The sequence below is a fragment of the Amblyomma maculatum genome, chromosome 9, assembly GCF_055883805.1.
Source record: "Amblyomma maculatum isolate TAMU_Amacu chromosome 9, ASM5588380v1, whole genome shotgun sequence".
Taxonomy (NCBI): domain Eukaryota; kingdom Metazoa; phylum Arthropoda; class Arachnida; order Ixodida; family Ixodidae; genus Amblyomma; species Amblyomma maculatum.
In genome coordinates, this window is record NC_139352.1 from 130,192,665 (window position 1) to 130,199,931 (window position 7,267).

At 52.0% G+C, this 7,267-nt stretch overlaps 1 pseudogene; it reads right to left on the reverse strand.

Annotated features, from left to right (window-relative positions):
* Nucleotides 1-1,061: 1,061 nt before the first annotated feature.
* On the reverse strand, nt 1,062-5,419 carry LOC146180382 (uncharacterized; annotated as a pseudogene).
* Nucleotides 5,420-7,267: the final 1,848 nt, after the last annotated feature.

The window sequence follows — 7,267 nt, forward strand, 5'->3', positions numbered from 1 at the left end:
TTTTGAAGGAAATGCTTTCAGTGTACACATCCCTGTTATCAATTTATAAGTGTATAATTTGTTGTGTACAAGACGTACATTTGTTTTGGAAAGCGAGCGAAATGCTTTCAGTGTACACACCTTTTATCTAAGTAATATGCGCCAGGTTGTCGGCCTGTACTGTTGCTGCTTTGTAGGGGACGAGGACTTGTCAAGCTGCTATCGCAGCTTTTTGCCGCGCCTCCCCAATCTTTGATGGAAATAAATGGAAATATATATATATATATATATATATATGTGTGTGTGTGTGTGTGTGTGTGTGTGCACCAAAATGAAATCTTGGCCACGGTCAATAGTAGTGAAAAATGAAGACCAACGTGTGAAACAATTTATTGACGTGTCGGCTGTGGAACAGTCTTCGTCAGAATGTCCAATGGACATTCTGACGAAGACTGTTCCACAGCCGAAACGTCAATAAATTGTTTCAAATGTTGGTCTTCATTTTTCACTATATACATATATATATATATATATATATATATATATATATATATATATATATATATATATATATATATATATATATATATATTTTATTCACGTATATCCCTTGAGAAATGGTCCCACGAATAACTCTTACTTTGCGATATTTAGTGTGTCGAAATATGTCGGAACTGCGACAGTTTGTAATAACTAAATAAAAAAAAACGTTAACAGTGCGCTCAATGGCTTTCGTCTGTTATTGTGTTAGCAGACACTCAAATAAACAAGAACTAATTTATTGAGGTCGCATTAGGAAATTAGGTGGATGTCAGTCCGCAAGAAGAACGCGCCTGTGCGAACTCCGCTGTTGGGATGCGTGTCCGTTCTATCGCTCGGTCCAGCTTCGACTGGCTCTCTCGGTATTCACCTTTCACACCTTCACATCGTTCTTCCCACGGTTGAATTCCTGGTACCGGCACGTACACCAGTCATACACACACGTCAGAAACGGCTCGCCCTCTCTCCTCACGTGATCTTGCTCTGCGGTTTCGTGTGCTGCGCCGACGGCCGTGAGAAAGTTCGTTTTAGCCTTGGCTGGGCGCGGTGTCGGGTAGCAGCGTCAGCGTTCGATGGCTAAGGTATACAATGCCTAAACGGGCGCTTTGGTCGGCGTAGTCGGCGTACCGCTGACACGACCCTCCCGAATTTGAGCCTGTCCTCAGGTGCAAGCATTTCGGGGAGATAGCATAAGCTCATTAGCGATGAGATCGCGCTCCTTGTACCTCCGCAGTTGTTCAACGTTCACTGTTTTTCTGTTGATTTTAACAAGTGCTTGGTGTAGTCTTGCTATGACTACAAGGTTTGGCTCGATCACTTCTGCAATTTGAAAGGGTCCTTCATAGCGCGCGTCAAGTGTGTTCCGCGGCGCCGGCTTCGAGCACGACGAGATCTCCGGAATGAAATTCTGGGGCCCGTCGCCTTGAGTTATATCGGGCGGTTGATTCTCGTTGGCTCTCGAGAAGGCAGCCCCTCGTTTCCGCGCGTCCCTTTGATAGATCGTGGAGTCGCTCCGCTTCTTCGATCTCGTTCTCAACGGAGGCGATGTTGAGCTCTCCGGGAAGTTTTGGGTCGTAGCCATGCATTAGCCAGAAGGGGCTGTAGTTTCCGTGACGGTGTTTGGTAGCGTTAATAGCGAACGTTGCTTTGGGAAGTTGCTTCTTCCATGTACTGTTGTTCTGGATGGTCTTGCGAAGCACTTGTTTGAGGGTTCCGACCATTCTCTCGATAAGACCGTTGGATTGAGGCCAATACGGAGGGGAGTTGATGTGGGTTATCCCGAGCCTGTTGTGAAACTGTGCTGTTCGTTTGTTCACAAATCCTCTAGCCTGATTGGTGATTATGATGCTCGGAACGCCAAATCTTGGGATCCATCTTTCGGTCAGAAATTCGAGGTAGTGTGCTGATGAAGTGCTCGGCACGGCCACAGCGTCCATGTATCGTGTTGCGTGGTTAATGCACACAAGCACATAGCCGCTGTTTCCGTCGAGAGGTCCCGTGTGGTCCAGCGAGATGACAGCGTTCGGTTCGGTGGGAATGTCTTTTGGCCGGAGGCACCCTTCGTTTCGCGTGGTACGGGCGTTTATTGTCTGGCACGTGTGGCAGGTCTCTATGTACTGACGGATGTCCTTGGTCATAGATGGCCACCAGTACTTTTTCTGAATGAGGTCTTTGGTTTTTTCGAGGCCGAGGTGTCCGTTGTTGTCGTGGAAAACCAGCATGACGTTACTTCGGAGAGTGGCGGGTACAATCACTTGCTTGCATATACGACCTTTCTGAAACGATCGCTTGATAACGATGCCATTATCAATTTCGTAGTCAGATGTGTAGTTCGCAGCCTCGGTCCGGAACTTTTGGCAGTCTGGGTCGTCTTCTTGTAGCTCGCGTAGACGGCTGTGTTCGCTGACGATTACGGTGAGACAGAGGAGGTCGTGAGCTGAAAGTCGCTCTTCGCTTGGTTCAGTGGCGTCTGCCTGTCTTGAGAGTGCATCTGCCGCGGTGTTCTGGCGTCCAGGCTTGTGCTTCACATCAAAGGTGTACTCCGCAAGGTCGAGGGTCCATCTTGCAAACCTGCGGTTGGTTGCACCCTTTTTCACCAGGTACGACAAGCTGAAGTTGTCCGCGTACACCGTGAATCGTGGGCCACCTCGTAGGTAGATTGCGAACTTTTCGGTGATAGCCCAGTGAAGGGCCATGCACTCGAGCATGTTTGAATGTAATCCCCTGTCGTACTTGTTTAAAGCGCAGCTTGCGTATTCGATTATACGCTCATTTCCGTCTTGAGTTTGGGAGAGTACCGCCTCAAGTCCTGTCTGAGAGGCGTCAACATGCACATAGGTAGGACAATCTGGACGGAAGTTCGCCAGAGTGGGCGGACTTTTTAGGGCCGTTTTCACGGTGTCGATAATTATTTGGTGCTCGCTTGTCCAGACGAATGTAGCATCATTTCCGAGAAGCTGACGTAGCGGGTATGTGAGCTTGCTGAACTGTGGCACAAACTTGCGATAATGGTTTGCGAACTGGAGGAATGAGTACAACTTCTTCGCGTTGCGATGCGGTTCGAACTTGTCTATGGCGGAGACCCTTTCTTCATCGAGCGTTCGCCCTCTGCCGATATCACGTAGCCTAGAAATTGAACTTTAATCTCGCACGAACTGGCACTTTCGCATGTCCATTTTTAGGCCTTTGATGACGATTCTTCTTAGCGCCTCTTCAAGAAGGCTAAGTGCCTCCGTAACCGTTGCTGCTCCCTGTCCGACGTCGTCCATATACGTGGACGTTCTGCCGAGGCCATCGAATGTGCGACGCATCACCCTCTGCATCGTCTGTGGTGCCTTGCAAAAGCCGAAAGCCATGCGAAGATACTCGTATTTTCCGTCGGGGGTGACGAATGCTGTCTTGTGAACGTCTTCAGCCTTTACTCGGATGGTTAGGAAAGCTGCCTTCACATCTAGGACGGTAAAATATGCTGATCCTTCCCTCATGATGTCATCAATCACATCCTCCATGATCGGCATCGGATACGAAGGGTTGATCATCTTCTCGTGAAGCTTGCGATAGTCGTGCACCATTCTTCGTGGGGTAGTTGGATGCATCGACTGGTCCACGAGGATTGTTGGAGCTCCGTATTCGCTCTCGCTTGGCCGTATTATACCCTTGGCGAGGTAGTCTTCCACTTGTTCTCTGATGAATTGCCGGTCGGCTGGAGAGCACCTGTATGGTCTCGATGTCACTGGCACGCTGTCCCGTAGTTCGATGCTGTGTTCGGCATGGGGATACATGCCAAGAGTGTCCGTTTTCGACATGAAGGCTTCATGATGCTTGTGTAGGATAGATCTAAGCGCATCCTTTTCGCCAGCATTAGCGTGCTTGGTCATTTTTGATACCGCGTCTTCTACCAAAGTCTTGAAATCTTCGTCGGGAACGCAGTCCTTTGCACTTAATCGCACAAAGCCATTATCGTAGGAAGCAGGCTCAGCGGCTTGCTGACAGAATGAAGCTATCAGAGCCTCTCCCGTTCGTTGCGTGGATTTCGGACGCTGGGTTGACGAGCTCGAGGACGCGTTGGCAGTTTCGGTCACTTGCACAAGAGTCACATCATTAGTTGGATGGAAGGTCACATCCACGTTGGCGGTGCGGCGCCAGTCGGATCCGAGAATAAGGTCTATAGATTCCGGCAACGGCGCGACGACTACGTCTCGGAAAAGCACTTTCGTTGTTCCCACTTCAACACTGAGCGTTGCCGCGCGTGATGGATTAATAGTTTGCTTTAGGACCTGGATCGACTCCGTAGCGTGCCGGGCGTGTGTATCAATGTCCGCGCAAAGGGCCTCTTCACTCATAATTGGCACATTGGCTCCACTGTCAATACAAATCTTGAGCGGCCCGTAACGATGGGCAATGTGCCGCCGGTGGAGTGCAAGAAACAGTTTGCTTGCCTGTTGGGTGGTGTGCCGCTGTTGGCGCTGTTGAACCTGACAGATCGTCGCTGCTCCGCCCGGATGGTAGCTGCGGTTTTGGGTTTACTGCATTCTCGGGATAGGTGGCCGGTGTCACCACAGTTATAGCATGACCTTGCGGTAGGCTGTCTCGACTGCGCAGGTCTTTGAATTTCGTGCGGCCTGTCGTCATCTGGAGGAGCGTTGGACACTCCGCTGGATCGCCTGAGTTGACTGCGTTGATTCGTTAGGCGGGGTCGTGCGTCCTTGTCGTTGCAAGCGGGCGAAGTTGTCGTGCGGCGTCGCGAGTCAGGTTGGGCTGCACGGTCGATCAACTCCGTCCCTGTTGTGCAACACTGCGCTGCAAGCGTATTCGCCCAGGTGTCGTCTTCTATTCCACTCAGTATTAGGGAGATCCTTTCCTCGGTGGCGAGTGGGTACGGCGCCTTGTCGAGGACAGAGTTTTTCGAATACATGTATTCCACGATGGACTCGGACGGTTCAAGGCGTCGTTTCCCTTGGAGGTCAAGGAACTCTTGCATTGAGAGATTTCGTTTGAAGGGGGTGGTGAGGGCTTCTTTCCATTCGGGCTACCTGTTGCACATTGTCCCGTACGAGCTGTGCGAGTCTCTCGCAGCTCCCCTTAGACGTGTTGCCGCGCTAGCCAGCGTTAGTGACTCCGTCCAGTGCGCTAGAGCAGCGATGCGCTCCACTTGGGAAATCCAGCCGTTTACACTTTGGTGTGGCGATCCGTCATACAAAGGGATGGCGGATGATGTGTCGCTCGTTGAATGGATCTGCACTGTTGCCATGGGTGCGGGAGTCCTCGTCAACGCGTTGGCCAGCTGTGCTTGCATGGTGGCAATCATGGCTAGAATCGCAGCCATATTCGGTCCTCCGTCACCAATAGCGTAAACTGGCGTTATCAGTATCTCCGTAGTTGCAGCTCTCGTGCCGTCAGCTGGAACTTGAGCGGGTGGTGGGCTTGGTGCAGAATTCGTAACCTTTTGCGCTGGCGTTGGGGCCTCTGCACTCACGTTGCGCACTCCAGGTGCGGTAGCCGTGGTCGCCTGGGCAAGCTGCATTCGGACAGTCTCCACCTCGGCGCGTAGCTCTTTGATTGTAGACAGCGCCTCCAGGTACGCCTGCCTGTCGTAGTCGTTGGCAGCCTGGTTTAGCATTGGCGTGTCCATATCTTCGGAGACTCGTCGACCAACGTTCTCTTCGAGGATTCGTGAGACTAGATCATCCTTGCTTCCGGAGCATGGCAGTTGTCTTGCTTTCAATTCGTCTGCAAGCTGCAGCTTTGTAGCAGTGCCCAAGCGGTTGCGGTCGACCGAGGACAGCAGAAAGTTGACGGTCGTTGACTCGGAGCGAGTCGAGAATGTTCGCCGTTGAGCCGCTGCGTCTTCAGTGGTTGCATCTGACTGACATCCTGTCGACTGCGCCATGTTAGCAGACACTCAAATAAACAAGAACTAATTTATTGAGGTCGCATTAGGAAATTAGGTGGATGTCAGTCCGCAAAAAGAACGCGCCTGTGCGAACTCCGCTGTTGCGATACGTGTCCGTTCTATCGCTCGGTCCAGCTTCGACTGGCTCGCTTGGTATTCACATTTCACACCTTCACATCGTTCTTCCCACGGTTGAATCCTCGTACCGGCACGTACACCAGTCATACACACGTCAGAGACGGCGACACCAGTCCTGTATAAAGCCTACGACTCCCGACCAGCCAGTTCGCCGAAACCACCTCGCCACTCCGAGAACGCTACCTCCGAGGCAGTTAACCCGAACGCCAGGAACGCGGCGCGCGACGCCGCAGCCGCAACCGGGAGCGGCAAGGTGCCGGCCCGTCTACCACCTGCGACCAAGGAGGCTCGTCTCACAGTGCAGCGCAGCACGCAGCTGCCACCACTCCCACCCAACGCTATCCGAGTGGTCATTCGCCCGCGAGGTGAACTACGACTCCGAGACGTCCCAACACCTCGACTCTGGAAGGCAGTGCAGAGCCAGCTCCAAATTACTCTACCGGATGACTTCTGCTTGCGCATCCACCCGACCAACAACACTTTCACCATGGCAACAACACACCTCCCAACGGACGAGACACTCAAGACGCTGACCTCCCTCACCATTGGCAACCAAACCTACCCGTGCGCGGCTTACGTGGCACCTCCACCGGGCTCTACCATAGGATTCATCACAAATGCCTATGATAACGAGACCCCAACACAATTTTACGAAGACCTCGTCAGAAGAAATCCGGAGTATACCATACTAGCAGCCCGACGCATGGGAAAGACGCACTCCATTTTAATCACCTTCGACGCAAACGCAATCTCACATTCCATCAAATACATGGGAGGCATCCACTGCTGCACCCCATACTGCGGCAGTCCGGACGCCTGTACCAATTGCAGACAGCCGGGTCACCGTCATGACGTATGCCCAAGCCCCAAGACCAACGTTTGGCCCCGCTGTGGAACACGACATTCGCAACAAGACCCTCCTTGTACGCCCAAGTGCATTTTGTGCGAGGGCACACACCTTACCGGTACAGGATCGTGCAAGGGGCGAAACCTTCACCAGCCACGGAAATAGCCAAGCCACCTACAAACGCAGCAGCAAGAATCGGTCGCATCCAGGGACAATTTTCCCCAGCTGTCGTCCGGACGCACCCAGCCCAGCCAACATAAGCAAGCCTGGACAGTGCTGCTGAAACAAGCCTGGGACACCCGCAACTCTTCTCACCAGCACACGACACCCGCAACAGCGACTCTCAATCTACAACATGCCTTGCTTCATCT